The sequence below is a fragment of the Acomys minous genome (assembly GCF_964271855.1).
Source record: "Acomys minous genome assembly, chromosome: 7".
NCBI lineage: Eukaryota > Metazoa > Chordata > Mammalia > Rodentia > Muridae > Acomys > Acomys minous.
The window spans coordinates 21,240,002-21,259,125 of NC_140488.1; the positions used below are offsets into that span (position 1 = coordinate 21,240,002).

General features: G+C 42.2%; 1 protein-coding gene across 2 annotated transcripts in view; it reads left to right on the plus strand.

The window, feature by feature from the left end:
- Positions 1-19,124, plus strand: part of PLAC1 (placenta enriched 1) — a 174,579-nt gene that overhangs the window by 33,678 nt on the left and 121,777 nt on the right. Inside the window, exon 1 of one of the 2 annotated variants that reach the window (XM_084789404.1) lies at positions 13,799-13,929. The exons of the other annotated variant lie outside the window; for it this stretch is intronic. The gene's annotated coding sequence lies outside the window, so the exon portion shown is untranslated. Of the gene's footprint in view, positions 1-13,798; positions 13,930-19,124 lie in introns of those variants that run through there. 2 annotated transcript variants of the gene reach the window in all.

Sequence of the window (19,124 nt, forward strand, 5' to 3'; positions counted from 1 at the left end):
CTCCAATATCTGAATGCCTGTACCCCCACCCCATTTGAGAGCTAAGATACATAGTGGAGGCCGTCTTAGCCAGGACTGACATGATCACGTAGAAGGACATGGGTGCTGGAAACTGCCTTGACTCATATAGTAACCACCACTTACTACCTATGGGACACTGTGTAAGTTACTGTGTGATGCCTCTGTTTTCTCATTCTATAAATGGGATAGTTATTATACCCGAGTCACATGTTCCTATAAGGTTGTATGTTTAGAATTTTGAACACACACACAAAGAGAGCGAGAGAGGGGAGGGGAGAATGGGAGGCCCTTAATGAGCTATAAATAGTCTTCTCATTTTTTCTCTTAAAAAAAAAAAAAAGAATTGCTTTAACCTTCAGGTTCCTGAAAGAGGTAAGTCACCCTGGGTAAGGTCCATTTGGCAGGAACTATTGAGTATCTGTGTGTGCCCCTACTGTGCCGTGTCTGAAGAATACAACAAAAACCCACGGAGTAAGGAGCCTCTTTGGCGGGATGTTTTGAACTTCCTCAAAAGAGCCCTGGCTGGCTGCTTCATGGAAAAAGAGCCAGGCTTGTTCCTTACGTAGCACAGCAAGCATTTTCAGCTCTAGTTCTCAAAGTTCCACAGCCAGGTAGGTTTGTGTTCAGCCCTTGCCTTTCTTTACTCTCTACTCCTTAGCTGTGGTGTGGCCCTAGGCAAGGGCACTACCTTCTCCTGCCTTGCTTTCCTCCTGTCTTTATGCACCATGTGCCCCAAATAGATTTGTAATTACCACTCTATACGGTAGTCTTTTATAGTCAGGCTAAGAGGGATTTTGAAAGTAGATTTAAACCTTTCAAGTTGATCTTATATGTGATCTATTAAATTCTACTTTTGAAATTGAAATATGAATGTATCATTTTTTCTCCTTCCCTTTCCTCGCTCCAATCCCTCCCATGTCCCCCTCCTTACTGGTAAAATAGATGTGGTAGCATATGCCTATCATCCCAACACTCAGGAGGGAGAGGCAGAAGGATCAGAAGTTCAAGGTTATCCTTGGCTACATAGTGAGTTTGGGATACATGAAACTGTTTCAATATATGAAACAAAATATCCCATTAAATGTTACATTACAGGCATCCTTTATTTCTTCAAGTGGCTTATACTTATTATTTAGTATCCTTTTATTCAAATGTATCTATGGGTTTGTTTATTTCATGATAGAAGGTTCTAGCAGGACTGTATAGGCCCTTTCCCCATTTATATATTCATTTTTTTTTTTTGTATCGGAGGCAAAATAGGCACAGCATAAAGTTTGCCATCTTAATTGTTTCTTTTTTAATTGGACTTTTAATCTCCTTTAAAGTGACTTTTTAAACACTATTTTTTTTTGAGGTAGGGTTTCTCTGTGTAGCTTTGGCTGTCTTGGACTTGCTTTGTAGACCACCAGGCTGGCCTCAAGCTTACAGAGATCCACCTGCCTCTGCCTCCCGAGTGCTGGAATTACAGGCGTACGCTAACACGCCCAGATAAATGACTTTTGTAGTTAGCATACAAGTATCATCTTTCACTGTGGCATTCTCATACATCTGGATCATTACCCTTTGTTCTTTTTTCTTTTCTTTTCTTCTCTTCTCTTCTCCTTTCCCCTCCTCTTCCTCCTCCTCCTCCTCCTCCTCCTCCTCTTCTTCTTCTTCTTCTTCTTCCTCTTCTTTTCTCTGTCTCTGTCTCTTTCTCCTCTTTCTTTTTGGTGTGTGTGTCTGTGTGTTCTTTTCTTTTTCCTTTCTTGTGGATATATTTTTTATTAAGTACTTCTTAATCCTGTATATGGGCTGGTTCTTTGGAAACTTGACATTTTGAGTGTGATATGTAGCAACCCGGGAAGTTAGGTTCTTTTCCTCACAGCTTTGCTTATAGTAGTAGTTGTTGTTTGCTCAGTAACATTCTATTTGAACTTCTAGCAGAAGTGGTTAGTCCTACCTCATAGCTATAGTTTATAAAGTAGACCTCTCCCTACTGTTTGTTTTGGCTTCTCAACAACTCTTTTGATGAAACTCAAGGCCAGTCACTTGGAGAAGAAAGTAATAAATATTAAGCTTCTCTTGGTGCTTCTTAGATCTTAGCTGAGCAACCTCCATTCAAATAACTCATAACTCACAAAGCCAATCAGTATTCATTATCTCCCTTCATGTCAGGAAGAGAAAAAAATAACAAGAGATTTATAGGCATGAGAGAAGACCTCATTCCATTCTTCTGAAAGGCTAGAAAATACCCTAACGAAAACAAACCACAATGCAGGAGGAAAAATAAAACAACCTAGGAAAGATGGCCCTACCCATTTCCTTCCAGTCCTAAGCTTCTCAAGTTTTGAAGGAGTTTATTTGCCTAGAAACTAGAGTTGCGTGGTATTGTCAGGCATTTGAGGCGTTTCCTCTGCAGCCAAAGGGACAGCCTTGCTGTCAGTCCTGAGGGGAGCGTGTACAACAGAAGGATTGGAATGGAAGCCCAAAGTGTAGTCAGAATGTCTCCGCACTGGAAGGTGGTGGGACCAGGGAGGAAAAGGGGAAATGGAGATATGTGGCGACGAAGACTGCTCAGAAATATTTGGCCTCTGAGGCAGGCTTAAAGCAAGAGACAGTTGGCGTCCCTCTCACCCCCACCCCCCTTAGTTCATATTGTCCACAAGCAGCTTTAGATATTGTCATTTGGATTCTTGAAATGTTTCTCCACTATCAGCCACTAATACACATTCAACAGATATTAGCCAGGCACTGAAATGAATCCAACAGATCCTTCAAGAATGTTTAAGAAACTAGTGTATAGAAAATAGTATTACAGTGAGAGCAAGGCTGTGATAAAGGGAAGCCTGGGGAGCAAGAACCCCAGGGAGGCCCCTCACTCTAGCTCAGCAGGGTTTGATATGGCCTCTGGCAATTGCTAATGCTTGAGCTGAAACTCACACAGCAACTTTGTCAACTGTTGCTTGCAGGAATGTGTAATGATACAAGTATCCTAAAGAAACAGCAAGGGTAGACAGAAGCCATAGAGAATTTCTGGCATATTTGAGTACATTCTACAATGGGAAAAATAGTTTTAGAAGATGAATATGGGCTATATAAGGGATTCGAGAAGGAAATGAGATTAGAAAGCTAAATAAGGCCAGATCACAAAATGCTCTGCATGCTTTAAGGAGGCATCTGTACTTTATCTTGAGGCCTATGGGGGAGTCAATGAAAGATTTCCCAGGGGAATGACCTGGATAATGACAAGGAGGTAGTTGAGGGTGCAACCTGAAATCCTGTCATTTGCAACAGCTTAGATGGAACTGGAGGACATTATGTTACATGAAATGAGCCAGATGCAGAAAGACAAACATTACGTGCGATTACCCATGTGGGATATTAGCGAGGGAGGGGGCAGGAGTAGGGAGTCAAGTATTGCTTACCAGAGGCTTTGAAGAGCTAGGGGAATAGGATGGGTGGGTAAAAGTTGGCCAATGATATAACTGGACAGGAACAAGAAATTCTAATGTTTTATTCCGCAAAAATATGACTAACAATGGGAAATAGTTTTGAATATCATCATCATAAAGAAATGGTAAAAGTAGAAGGTGATGAGTATGCTAATTAACCTAAGTATATCCATCAAATCTATCTGTCTATCCACCCATACCCCTCTGGGAATTGGATAGGCCTTGCATATGCTTGGCAAACCATGTACTCAACTACTAAAGCTATGTTCTTAGCATAGCGTACATATTAATTAAAATATTATTCTCTACCCATAAATATTATGTATCAATCAAGAATATTATGAATTAATCATAAATATACAAAAATTCTGTTCAAAGAACACAGATTTTAGAACTGTTGATGTTCAAAATGTGGTCCCTATGCCAGCAGCATTAGTGTCATTGGAAATGTATTCAAACATTAAACCTTTGGGGGTGGAGATGTGGTAGGGTTGGTAGAGTGCTTGCCTTGAATGCATAAAGCACTGGGTCTGAGGTCCCAGAACCACACAAACCAGGTATAGTGTTCTATACCTATAATCCCAACACTTGGGAGATGGAGGCAGGAAGGTCAGAAGTTGAAGGTCAGCTTTTGCTACATTTGAGGCCACACTGGACTACATGAGACATTGTCTCAAAACAAATTTGTGGACTTGGAGCCCATCCTAGACCTACTGAATCAGCAGGCAGAGGTTGGGCTCAGCCATCTGTGTGTGAGCAAGCTCTCTGTATAACTGTGACACTTACTCAGGCGGGAGACCTGTTTCTTAGCCAGACTTCCTAAGCTGGAATACTAGGTTTCCTGCTGGATAATCTTGGGCAACCTTTGAACCTTTTGAAGATCTGGTTCCCTCTACTGGGTTTCCTCTACTGTAAAATGGGGATTTAAAGTTGTTAGAAGGATTAGACAGAATGGATATTTACATAGATGCTTAGAATAATACCTGGTCCATAGAAAGCTGTGAACAAATGTGATGCATGAATGTCACTGTCAAATGATTTCTGGTGGGGCATGGTTTCCCACACTTGCAAGCCCAGAACACAGGAGGTAAAGGCAGGAGGATTTCAAGTTGGAGCTTTGGCCTATGCAGTGAGATCTTGTCTGTTAAAAGTCCAAAGGTTTGGGATGTACTTCAGTGTAGAGTGCTTGCCTGGCATGTATGAAACTGTAGGTTTGATCTGCAGCACTGAAAAAAAAAATCCTTCTCAATGCCTAAACTCTTTTTGATAGGCTTATGAGCCTTAGTTTATTGTCATAGTCCTATCTTCCCCTCTTTGTCTCCCATTTTTTAAAAAAATCTATTCAACATTTATTACAAGCTAGGGGGTTGCTCAGGAGAAACTCACCTGGAGAGTGTCATAGCACTATGCCGAGAACCCAGATCCACTCACTTTATAGAAGAGGTGGAAGTCAAGGTATGGCATCTCTTGTCCTTGGAGTGCTACAGAGTATGGTGGTCAGAGCAGACCTCTGAGTGCTCTGGCCTTCGGCGATTCTGCTTACCTTTCAAGGAGTCACACACAGCAAATATAACACTCAGGGAGTCTCATCACACGCCCTGCGATGGTTATGATTCTGTTGCCCTGATTCAAAATGCAAGCGTGAAAACAGAGAGAACATAGCTGTGCCTGAAATGGCACAGCACCCGAGTGGTTTGCGATGTAAGCAGGCCTTCTCGGATTCTGGCGCGCATGTCTCTTCTGCCAGGTCACACTGCCTCCTGCAGCACACCGAGGATTCCTCCGCAGAGATAATGTTCAAGGTCCCACAGTTAAACAAGGGGCAGAGAAAAGACTAAAGTGCAGATTTTCTGACTCCAGGGTCAGTGAGTGTTTGGTCTACAAATCAGAGTGGCCTCGAACAATGAAGGCTAACAGCAGGGTACGTGCCGGACAGATGAATGGCTTCGGGAGCCCCAAGTTAATCGACAGCATGCCAGCTGTGTAATGAACAGCCACGTGGCACAGAGGTCAGCAGACCCCTGCAGAAGTCACTTTGAAATGCCTTGTGGGGTCCAAGAGGTTTGGGTTGGACTTCCTGCCTTTGGAGTCAGTCAGTAGCAGTTTCAATGTGTGGAAGAAACTGACATGCTGGCTTGCTTTCTAAGAAAATTAATGGGTCCTATTGACAGTATTCCTATATAGTGATATTTTTTCACAGTGGCATGGAATATTGGTATGCAGAAAAAATATTAGAACTCTTTTCTTTTCTTTGAGGCAGGGTGTTTTTATGTTGCCCTGGTTTTCCTGGAGCTTGCTATTTAGACCAGGCTGTATACATACATACAAACATACATACATACATACATACATACATATGTGTGTGTAGAGACTCAGCTGTACCTGTTTATAATTTACAAATCATAAATGCACATATAAAATCTCATTTTCTACTTTGTGTACACTATCCATAGTAAATATATTAATATGTAGTTATAGTACATGAATATAATTTTAAACTTGAATTATCTATTCATAAGTTGTGCACACATGCAATGATAACTCAATATTAAAATATATATCTGTGGGTATATTAAAAAGTTTTTTCTTCTAAATAAGGTCATGAGTTAAGCAACACAGTCCTCCATCATGCATGAAAAATAACAGTACACTGAGGCCTGGTTATGGATGAAGGGGAGAAGCTGCTGCTTCTTTGTAATTTCATAGTCACAGCTATGCAAATGCCATGTGGCCTGGTTTAGTACCTACTCTGTGTGTAGAGACTCTGACAGAAGAGCACAAGTCCTCACAACCCTGCAGTGGTTAACACCAAGTGACAAAACTGAACATGTGGGTCCAGTAACCACTTTGGTCTATTCACACAAAGGAATTTTCTCTCCTAGTTGAAAATAATCTTAGAAAACCATGGGGTGCTACAGTCTTTTGTGGTAGTGGGGGAGTGGGGTTTGTAATTAAACCATGATTAGTGTTTGTATCAAAGCTCCATGTGCATGGAAGGATTAGGAGGAAATATCCCAACCTGTGACAACCCCTCAGTCTGGTTCTTTTCTTCTAAGACGTTGGTGCTAATTAAGACAATCACAGCAGGCACACAGTGGAATGTCCTTCAGTTTATAATCTCTCTGGGGTTATGGCCTTTCCAACAAGAATACCAAAGAAGTGACATCACGCTGTCCTTGACGTTCCTTGTCCTTTTAATAACTGTGTTTCCTTGTAAATTTTTATCAGAGAATTCAAAATCCTAAGTATAAATGGTTGCAAAGATGTTATTTTTTTCAATCTATTGTAAAGGTCAGCATTTAAAATAAAATTGTTACTTTATTCGAAGAGAACTTAATGACTTTAAGTACCAAAGTGTGCTTACCCACCATTGTTTTGTTTTAAAAACATATGGACACAGCATTTTTAAAACATGTATAGTTTGGGGTACTCAGTGGGTAAAATGTTTGCTTGTGTACCTATGAGTATCTGATATGTCATACATATCAGATGTGGAGTTCATATCTCCAGCATACAGGTTAAAAAAAAAAGATGTAACCCCAGTGTTGGATGGTAGAGTGTAGGCAGGCAGTTCCTAAGGCTTGCTGTTCAGCTAAGGAAGTCAAAATGCCCACTTCCAGATTCCGTGAAAGAAGCTGTCTCAAAAAAAAAAAAAAGCCGGGAAGCAATAGAGGGAGACACATTTATTTGTTCTCTCTCTCTCTCTCTCTCTCTCTCTCTCTCTCTCTCTCTCTCTCTCTCTGTGTCTCTCCCTCCTTCCCTCCCTCTCTCTCTCTCCCTCCTTCCCTCCCTCTCTCTCTCCCTCCTTCCCTCCCTCCCTCCCTCTTTCTGTCTCTCTGTCTCTGTCTCTCTGTCTCTGTCTCTGTCTCTGTCTCTGTCTCTCTCTCTCTCTGTCTCTCTCTCTCTCTCTCTCTCTCTCTCTCGTGTGTGTGTGTGTGTGTGTGTGTGTGTGTGTGTGTGTGTGTGTGTGTGGGGGTGGTGAATACATGCCACCACATACTTGTGGCAATCAGAGGACAACTTTCAAGGTTCATTTGTCTCCTTCTTCCCTGTGGGTTCTGAGGATCGAATGCAGGCCATCAAGTTTGTTAGACAAGCACTTGCATCTGCTGAACCATCTAACTGGACCATCTCTTGTATTCCTCCATGCTAGGGCCAGTGTGTCTATTGATAGATAAAACCCAGCTGACATTTTTAGCTAAGTATTGCATTGCACCTCTGGAATGCAATTTGGAAAGATGTAGTATTTTAATAATACTAAATCTTTTGGTTCAAAACAAAAAGGCACATCTTTCCGTATGTTAGTCTTCTTGCAATCAAAATTGGATCACCCAAAAGACACCTGTTTGCTGCAGCATTGTCACAACAGCCAAATCATGAATCAACCTAGGTGCCTATTAACAGAGAAAGTAACTGTGGTATATATACACAAGGAAGTTGATTCAACAATAATTGTGTATTTGAAGGGAAAAAATAATTAAACTGGAGATCATCATGCTAAGTGAAATAAGTCAGACTCAGAAACACAAATATCACGTTTTCTCTCATATGTGTGAGAAACTACTAGTGTGAAAGGAGGGTGGGCGTGAAAGCAAAAGGGGCCTGTTAGGGATACAGAGGAGGAAAGTGGAGATTAAGAAAGAGAAAGGGCAGTAGCAGGAATGAATACAATCAAAGTAACCTACGTGCACATATGCAAATGGTGGGAAGAACATTAGTTTGAACTATTAATATATACAAAAAAGTTTCCTTTAGTCTTCTCAGTGATAAATTTGTAGCTTCCAGTATACAAGGCTCGTGCTTCTTTTGTTAAGTTTAATGGAATTGTTTTGTTCTTTTTATTGTTTTGTTTTTATTGTAAGCACAGTTTTCTTGTTTTTGTTCTTTTTATTGTAAACACAGTTGACTTCTTGTTGTGTTCTTTTTATTGTTCTGTTCATTTTATTGAAAACACAGTTGATTTCTTAGTTTGTTCTTTTTATTGTTTGGTTCGTTTTATAGTAAACACAGTTGTTTCCTCAGTTTTATGCTCCAGCTGTTCGCTGCTGGTGTATAGTAATCCAGCTGGCCCTTGCCTTTTCTTACGTCTTTCAATACTGAGGAGTTTGACTCTTAGCTCTAGCCATTTGTGCATTTTTGAGGATACTTTCCATAAAAGATCATTGTATCTCTGAGTAGCGATAGTTGTATTTCTTCAATCTGGATGTTGTCCGTACCATTTCCTTGATGAATTTGTCTCGCTAGACCCTCCCGTACAATGTTGCACAGCAGCAGTTAAGAGTTGGGCTCCTTGTCTTGGTGTGGATCTCCTCAAAGCTGTGCTTTATCTAATCAAAGCTGCTGCTTTCTGAGTTTGCCGAGTGCTTCTTCTGCATTCACTGAGATGCATGTGTTGTCATTGTCCCTTGCTCTATTAATGTGATATACTAACCTTGCATTTTGGGTGAAAATTCCACTTGGTCTTTGCACACAGTCCTACTCACATGTCATTGGATTCAGTTTGCTAGACTTTTGTTGAGGATTTTCTTCTTAGTATTATGATAAAATACACGTAAGATTAGAAAAATCAGTCTGCCTTATGCTTCACTGGGGGCTGGATCTCTGCAGGGACTTTGGGGTGAGGTTTTCCCCCTTCGCAGAAGCTTCCTGCCTCCCACTTCTCCTGACTCTAATGACATATCCAGATTTAACGTGATGTCACAAAAGTATTTGTAGATAGACAGTTTAAGACTTGCTCTGACTTCATGTGCTTTGTGTTCCTAGCTGAACTCAAACTTTCCAGGACTTGGAGTTAATTTACTTTTCATCCAAAATTCACTTTCTTGGCTCCATTTCGAGTGACACATGAGCTTCTAAGTCTTCTTGGACATCGGGTACCAGCTGATCAAAACTGTAACACATTTAACCAGGGCCAAAGTGGCTGGCATGCCTTTTGAAGTTCAAATAGATTTGGAAATGTGTGCCATATTCCTCATGTGATGTCAAGTCTCACACATCTGACATATAGTGTGTGACATTTGACAAACTCAAGCACACAGTGAGGTGACCATTCTGTTTATAGAACCAAAGACTCCACTTAGGAATAGGGGTGTGTGGCTGCTGCTTGGATCCTGGCTTCTCTGTTGACAGCAGACTCAGACTGAGGCAGCCTTTGATAAAGAATCAGGGTGCATGAGGGTGAGGTGGCTCAGCGGGTAGAGGAACTTGCCTTGCAAGTCTGGTGACCTGAGTTTGATCCCAGAACCCATGTAGAGGTAGAAAGAGAGAAATTATTTCATAAAGTTGTTCTCTGATCTCCACACATGTGGGCTAGCATGTGTGTATGCACATATGTATGATATGCACAATAATAATGATGATGATGATGATGATGATGATGATGATGATGATAAATTTTACAAAAGAATCCAACTCTTATATAAGTAACAAGCTATTTAGAGGGTTCCAGAATTTTAGTAGGCCCTACTGCCCACAGCCCTTGCTCTCATCCTGAAGGGCAGTCCCACTAGAGGCAAATCATCCCTATTATCTATGTAGTCTGAAAGCTTGAAGGAGCAGCAGTAGACTGCATGTACTTGAGCAGGTGTGCCTATACCAGCACTTAGATCTGTGGGCTTGGCAGGAAGCACCTTTACACACTGAACCATCTCACTGGCCCCAGAGACTAATTTCTTAATCGTTTCACAATGCCAATCCATTCATTCCTCCAAGTGTCTGATGAGAATTCATTTTCCTGCACGCCATTCCAGATCCTAGGGCTACAGCAGTCAGTCGATCCTCAGCCAGCCCAACTCGAAGCTGTGTGGGCCCTTGGGAGAAGAGGCCATCTCTGGGCAAAGATGGCTGAACGGTGAATGATCTAGCTATTTACCATCAGGATGTGGGAATCTCAAAATGGGGAGAGCCCTGACTGAAGCCTAAAGAGGGTCTGAAACCTCAAGCCATGGGAGAACCAGGCAAAAGGAGATTGATCCTGTCCCTGACCAGGCCTTGGGTGCTTAGCAGAGCTTGTGACTCGTGCTCCAAAGCTTGATGTAGATAACATGCCTCATCGCTCTTCATGACTCTGTGCGTTTCAGCCACCCAGGCCCCTCCTAGCCATGGGTCAGTCTTAAGTTTTCCAATCACGCCATGTCTGCCTGCCTTTTTTTTTTCTTTCTGTTAGCAGCTGGATGTGTGAAGTTCATGGTCCCCTGCAAGGAACCCTGGGGGTGGGTCACATGTGGGGGCTGAGCTCACCCTTCCTATAGATCAAAGGACATCTGGGCCTGCTTGCTCCGCTAAGGAGACCCAGGGGAACTAGAAAGGAAGGGGCAGGAGGGGATTAGGGCAGGCTGGAGCCAGCCCTGATTGATTGACTTGTTTTGCTCTCCTGTTTACCCAGCTGGGCCTCCCACTGCCCTGGGTACCAGCATGTTCCTGGCTACTCTGGCCAACCTCTGGGGCAGTGTTGGAAACATTGTAGACATAGCCAAAAAATGGCAAAACTGAGGCAGGGGATTTTCTATCTATGTCTACAGCTTTCCTGCCCCACTGGGCCTTTCCCCTGCCCCCACCTTCGGGATACCTTCCCTTAGTCTCAGCCATAAAAATCCCATAGACTTTCTTCCCATTTATGGAATTTAGTGTCACTCAGGCATTGAGACACTAATAGGTAAACATCTGCCCTGAACCCTCAGGCCTAATTTTTCTAGCCTTCTTCTTCTTCTTCTTCTTCTTCTTCTTCTTCTTCTTCTTCTTCTTCTTCTTCTTCTTCTTCTTCTTCTTCTTCTCCTCCTCCTCCTCCTCCTCCTCCTCCTCCTCCTCCTCTTCTTCTTCTTCTTCCTTTTAAAATACTGGTCACTTCAGCAATTAATTAATCCATTCAAGGTAGGCAAGAGCAGAGACCTCCGAGAGAGGAAATGGGACAAATAGCTACGGAAAAAAAATCACAGAATCTGCTGTCTACTATGTTGCTGCTCATTGGAAAACAATGTTGAAATAAATCCCAGTTTTCAGTGCTGTTTTATACAGCAGTAGGAATAATTTGCTGTCTGAAGTTGAACAATTTTTCACATTCAAAGAGCACTTCTAGGTAAATATAGCTGATGGCTTGTCAGCTGGTGCCTACAGTCAGCTTGACTTTTCTTTAAAACTTAAGTCCAGAGAACCTTGCCTGCCCATGCCTGCCACATTCCCAGACCTAGCCCAGGCCAAGTACCACCTAGCCCAGGGAGTTCGTCTGGGCTGTACCCTGGTTTCTGAGAGAAGGAGAATCAGGCTTCTCCAGGGATGAGTCCTCCTATAAGTTTTCCAATCCCAAGTCGTCACCCCTAAAGCAACTAAATGGACTCAGTGGTGTGTGTGTGTGTGTGTGTGTGTGTGTGTGTGTGTGTGTGTGTGTGTGTAATTTAACAATTTAACAACAATTATTTAAAAAGAAGAGACCATGAATTTTAGAGGGAGTGGATGAGACACGGCATGAGTTTGAGGGGCAAGAAGGTGAAGCAGAAATGATGCAAATACCTTGTTATCAATGAAATTATCAAAAACTATCAAATAAAACAGCAATTAGTAAAGTATCCCTTGGCTTTCTTCAGGAATTCCCATGGTAATCTAGTATGGAGGCTTTGAGGTAAGACAAGGCTTTAGGTTTTTGTTAAACATTTATTTTTATTTTTAATTATGTTATGTGTATATATATATTTATATATACATGTGTATACATACACATGGGGGCATGTACATGTGTGTATGTGCTATGGAAGCCAGAGGATGAAGCCCCCTGGAGATGGAATTACCATTCGTAGTACAAGTCATTGAACTCCAGTATTCTGTAAAAGAAATAGGTGCTCTTTAACTGCTGAACATCTTTGCCGCCAGAGACAAGCCTTTGTAACTGTTTGACTTGGACAGGTTGCTTAGCTTTGCTGATTCTCACTCACTGTTAGCCCTCTTCTTATTGCAGTAAGTAGGAAGTTACCCACTTACTGCAATATTAGGCAGATAAGGGAGGCTTGATGCTTAGCAGCTGGTCTCTGTGACCAGTGTACATAGGTCTGTGATGACTAGAGGGTAGGATTCTAGAGGACAAAGGCAAGACATCTAACTGGCTCAATACTTTGGTTGTTCCTAACATTTTCACATTTCAAAAGTTTGGGAGATGGAAACAGCCTAGCAGTCCTTCAAGGGAAGGCTGGCCTTCTAGCTTCGTTTCTGTTTCTGTGGTAAAATAATAGCCTGACCAACAACAACTTAGGGAAGAAAGAGTTTAACTGACTTACAGTTCTAGGTTGCAATCCATCACTGAGGGGAAATCAAGTCAGGAACTTAAGCAGCTAGTCACATCACATTCATAACCAAGAGCAGAAAGAAACAAAAGAAGCCAGAGTGAGTGCCTGCTTGCCCCTGCTTGTGATCAACTGGCCTTTTTTTTTTCACTTCTACAACCCAATACCACCTGCTGAGGGAATGGTGCCACCCACAGTGGGCTGGATCTTCCCACACTGGTCGGCAATCTACCTAACCTGATTTAAGCAATCCTCAATTCAGACTCTCTTCCCAAGTGATTCCCAAGTGTGGAAAGGTGACAAAATGTAGTGGGGTGTGTGTGTGTGTGTGTGTGTGTGTGTGTGTGTGTGTGTGTGTACACTAGACAGCTTTGCAAAGGAAGAATATTCTGACACATGCCTACAGACAGCACAGATGAACCTTGAGGGCACTATGCTAATCAAATTCTCATAAAAGAACAAAATACTGCACAATTCCACTAATTTGAGGTATCCACACTACGTCAAACTTAGAGAGACAATGAAATGAGGATTGCCAAGGACTGTAAAGAGTTGTCTTTTACTGGATTAAGTTTCAGGAATGAGGTGTGTGTGTGTGTGTGTGTGTGTGTGTGTGTGTGTGTGTGTGTGTAAAAGGCAGAGGGGTGGGGGAAGGGAAAGAGAAACAGGAAACACTTGGGGATGCATGAAACTGTCATTAAAAAATACAATAGGACGGAAGTTTCTGAGCCTGAAAATGCAGCAAACAAGACCAGTAGGTTCATCCCTAGGCCCTAGGCTCTGGTCACCTGGGATGAGCCCTGAAGCCCATTTGGGCTACAACTGTAGCCAGGCCCAGGGACCACAGAAGGAAGAGAGAGGGAATTTGGACTGGCTTGAGGTAAAAAGTGCAGAGATTTGCAAACACAATCAGCTCAACTCCCCACCACTTTCAAGGCAGAGTGGGTGGGACCAGCCTCTCCTCTTCCTCCAATCCCACTCCTTCCAGACTCCACCGGGGGCCCCTCAGGGCTGCTCTTCTTACTCGGTTGGGCTGCCTGATTTCCCTGGAGAGGAGGTTTCGGAGGTGGGCCAGTCTCCACATCCCTAGCCAACCAACCTTTTCACTGGACCGGTCCAGGATCCTGCAACACGTGGACCTTGTCTGTGTGGACCCACCTGAGTCCAGGGACGACAGCAGCCGCAGGGATCCTAGCATAGGCACGGAGGTAATTAGGCACGTCTTCTCTGCTCCTGAAGCAATGTTTATTTATCTTTCAAATTCTGCCAACCAAAATGGCTTGGGCTGTGATTTACCATCTCACCATTATGTCATACTTCCTTATGGCTTTTATGACCAAGAAAGACTCCAGGCACAGTAGCCATATTATGTCCCAGCGAACCCCTGGCCAAATTAAGTCACTGTTTCTGGTCCCTGTCGCTGGTCAAAAAATGACATCCCAGGGTAATTACTAGTTTAAGGGCACATTTTAAAGCAAAAAATGAATGTACCTATTTTCTAACCGAAATTTGCGTATGTCTTTCACTCTCTCCTGGCAAACATGGTTTATGTTTATTTAAACAGCCCTTAATAGAAATGTACAGCTGCAAAGCATCTTACTGCTCTATGCTTTCTGGTCAAGAAAATTGCCCATAATCACAGTTGACTTCACTATTCATAATGGGATATTATTTTTGTTACTGCACAGCGTGGTTCAGTGTAGAAATGCTCGAACTGCAACATGAGGCTTATCTGAAGTCACAAGCACTTCATTCATTTGTTCGTTCATTCATTCATTCCCTCAATCAGCTTTTCTGGCAACATCATTAAAATGCTTTAAAACAGAGGGAAAGATCTCACATAGAGGCATTAGATATGATGGCAGGCCACCTATGTGACAAAAGTAGCTATTGTCAGGCACAGTTTCTGAGTACTTTGTTACACATAGCAGTTGTTATATTAATGTTGCTGGATGGCTTACTTCAGTTATAAGTTGAAGTAGATTCAAGGTTTTTTTGTGGTAATGCATGCATTTCTCTTACTTGCTTACATTTTAGTATTTTAGGATGGCATGTCATTTTTGGTTTTGGATCCAAGGCCTTATGTATCTCAGGATGGCCTCTCTCCTTCTAACTATGGATAGCCTTGAACTCCTGATCCTCCTGCCTCTGCCCCCACTCCCCTTACCCACCCCACCCCACCCCCACCCTACCCCCACTCCATCCCACCCCCCCCCACCCCCCCCCACCCCCCCCCCCCGCACTCTCGTGGGCTGGGATAACATGCATGCTCAACCACACCCAGATTTTTCTGTTCTTTTCCCCCTCTTTTTCTTTCTTTTTGTAAGGCAGGGTTTTGCTATGGAGCCAAGGCTGTTTTAGAAGTTGATGTGTAACTCAGGCAGGCCTCAAACGTGAGATCCTCTCCCCCTAGCCTTCTAGGTGCCAGGATTACTAGTATGTGCCGTGCCTGGATCCCAGTATGTTTTAGTTGAGCTAATGAAAAGGATTTCTTTAATAGCAGGTGAAGAGTCATATATTCAAAGTACATTTGGGGATGTGTTTAATGTCTGTGGAGGTTATTTGTCAGTTGCATTACAGTTTAGCCATGACACTTGTGTTATGTGGGAGAGTGAAGAGAGAGAAACCTGGGAAGACAGGTTAAAAAGATGCAGCTTTTCCTGAATTTAAGTGCAAAAGGAGGCCAGTTCTTTTAGGGGGAAACGTGCATTAAGGAATGAGCTGGAATCCTGCTAGAACTGTTAGAGGGACCAGTTGTATCGAGATGTGACCTTGGTAATTAATCAGCGAGAGTCCAGCAGCCAAATAGGGAGGGAGGATGCCTTTTCCTCTGAGAGAGAGGGAAAGTGACTACTCCCTTCTGATTGAAAAAGCACCATCCCAGACCTTCTGGCTGCTGACATGTAGATGTACATCTGGCTGTAATCTCTCACTCCCTGCTGGCCTCTGCCAAACTGTGTGGAACAGAAATCCAGTTTCTCCCCCATGTAAAGAGAAAGAGAGAAATTGATGAGTTGGATAGTTAAAATTCTGAGCACTGGCTAGAAGAAGGAACATGCCCGAAGCAATAAAAGGCCTCTTACTTGAAAACTGTAGTTGCAGAAAGATTGGCGCAGTGTAATCAACCAGTGGGCTTGACTGGGGTGAAGGGAGTGGGAGTCTACGAGCCACAGACAAGCCTTGATACGCCACAGATGAGTGAGGAAATATTTAAATTTGGTTAAATCTACCCTGACCTGATGACCAAGATAGAGGAGGAGATCTTGGTAATGTTAGAATGGATTTATCTTCACGTAGGTGTCTGTGACTCTATAAATCTCACTCTAGATTTTACATGTGGGTGTTTTAAACGCTGCTTTATTTACAAGGGATGAACAAGGAAGTGTGCTCTGGTCCCTCTTTGCCTTTCCATCCAGAGGATGTCTATCATTCTGTTGGACCAGCGTCAGCTTACCCAAACTGCAGGGCTGGCACTAACAGCAAGGATACCCTTTGAAATTTTACCCTGGGAACCCACACTGAATAAGTAACAGCAACCACCACAGGCCTCCAGCCTTTTGAAAAAAAATTTTTTTTGTTTCTTTTTTTTTTTTTGAAACAAAAGTATAATATTAGATACTATTATGTAATTTCTGAACAAAGTGTCTTTTTGTGATTCTTCTTCCTTCATCTTCTCCATCCTCCTGCTATCTCTGTTCTTCCCTTATAACTACCCACCCCACCCCCATATTCGTTTCCTCTTTCTTGTGCCATGTGTCCTTTGCTCTCCTCCCATCCTTTCTTATCGCCAAGGTTCAACAGTTGTCTCTCTCTCTCTCTCTCTCTCTCTTTCTCTGTGTGTGTGTGTGTGTGTGTGTGTGTGTGTATGTGTGTGTGTGTGTATGTATGTGTGTGTATGTGTGTGTATGTGTGTGTATGTGTGTGTGTATGTGTGTGTATGTGTGTGTATGTGTGTGTATGTGTGTGTATGTGTGTGTGTATGTGTGTGTGTGTATGTATGTGTGTGTATATGTGTGTGTATGTGTGTGTGTGTGTGTATGTGTGTGTGTATGTGTGTGTGTATGTGTGTGTGTGTGTGTGTGTGTCTGAATTTGTGCCTGTGTGAATGTGGGTGTGGTGCTAGCATGGTACCCAGGGCATCATGTTCTACCAGCTGAGCTGTAGCCCTGCATCTTTCTTTAACTAAAATGTCTCTGGGAAGGTGATCATGTAAAGTTACTGGTTCCTTAGTAATTGAGTATTTAATGCACCTTTCATTTCTATTCAAAACTCAAAATACACATTAAAGTCCAGAAAATATAATACTTTCCTGCCATATAGTATAAGTACATTGTTGTATTTACTCTGTTTTTCAGTTGTAAGACTTTCTTTTTGTAATACTATAGAAATGAATTAAATACTCTGTGGGGGGGGGCACAGAGAGACAGGGAGAGAGGGAGAGAGACAGACAGAAAGAGAGGAGGAGGAGGAGAAGAAGAAGAAGAGAGGAGAGGGAGAAATTAATTACTTCCAGGCCATCGACAAGAAGGAACATTGTTTTGTATGTTTGTTTTTGTTTATACTCTGTGCTGTGATTTTGAATATTCTCGCTGTTCTAGACATAGTTAGTTTACTTATTCTCCAACTGTTGGACATTTAGGTAGTTTCCAATTTTTCAGAAACAATGTGCAATATACACCCATAGGATATTCCACAGAAATTCTTCTTTGAAGATTTGGGGTAAGATTGTGGCCGGAGAGATAGCTCAGCAATTAAGAGCACTTCCTGCTCTTTTAGAGGGCTCTAGTTTGCTTCCTAGCACCCATACCATGTGGCCGACAACTGACTATAACTCTAGCTCCAACCTCTGCAGGTACCTCATATATGTGGTACACATATGTGCACCACCATGTGTACACATGCAAACACACACACACACACACACACACACACACACACACACACGGATGAATGAATGAATGAATGAATGAACGAACGAACGAATGAATCTTTTAAAATGAAAGTAAGATGTCTGGGCTACAGAATGTGCACATTATTAGGTTGAGTGCTGACAGATCTCTTTCTGACATAGCTCTGTGTACAGTCCTTCCAGTGGAGAATGAATGGCCACGATCCCAAGACACTGACAACGTTTAAGTGTTAACTTTTGCCAATCTGATGAGTAAGATCATGTCTCATTTTGGTTGCGGTTATTTGTTTCCCTGAGTACTGACGAGGGCAAGCATCTTTTCATATTAAAGGCCTCTCTCTCCTTTTTCTTCTCCAGATATTTATTGGTATTTCTTGCCCATTTGGCTTTGAGGCAGGTTATCTTTTAGAAAATAACTTATGATTTTTAGTGTGACACTCTACTAATTCAAAGGGAAATATTATAATACCTCCAACCCCAGTGGATGCTGGTAAACACATAGTATGGAGTGGTACGCACTCTTTATATATAAAATGTTCTACTCTTACCATTCATTGATCTTAGCAACAGTGGCATACTGGTTTTTCTTCTTTCCTCATTAAATCCAGGGCTTTCCATTTCTGGCTTCTCTATGGATCATCTCAGTCACCAGCATCATTACTCTTGGATTTAGGGGCCATTCTTAAGGAAAGTAATTATTACTTGATTATAATAAGCATGGCAAACAATACATGATCTGATCACCAGGATCGTGGTGATTAGCCTAGTGATTAACAGGCTGATAGCATATACAGTACGGATATGCTGCACAAAGGGATGATTTATGCCCCAGGAGGGATGACTTAAGACAGCAAAGGAGTTTATCATAGTACTCAGAAAGGGGAGCGATTTCCAACTTATAAATTTTTCTTTCTGGAATTTCGCATTTCATATTTTGAGATTACATTTGACCTCAGATAATTGAAGCCACAGAAAACAAAAACTGCTGATAGGAGGCAAATGCTCCCTGTAGTCTGTATCTCTGGCATGCTCTTTCTTTTTCAGTTTTATGTGTGGCGAATGTCTCTTATACATGGTTTGTCTTTTATTTTATGCTTTAAGATGGTTCTTACTTTGGTTCTCAGGCTGATCTTGAACTCCTGGCCTCAAGCAGTACTGCCTACCTCAGCCTCCTGACTAGCTGAAACTAATGGTGCATGTTTTCACATTTGCCAATTTTCTCCCCCCTACATTTGCCAATTTTTAAAATTAGAATTTGAAAGCTTTTACGTATATCATTAAATAACCTTTCCACATTCTAAAATTATAAAGGCATTGTGTGTTTTCATCAAAATGTTACAAAACTTTGCTTTCAGCATTTAGATAGTTACTAATTCATTTTGAAGTTTTGCTGACGTTCCTCTCTCCCTCTCCATCTCCCTCTTTTTGTGATGGGGTCTCACTGTGTAGCACAAACCGGCTTCAAACACACGATCTTCCTGCTTCAGTCTTCTA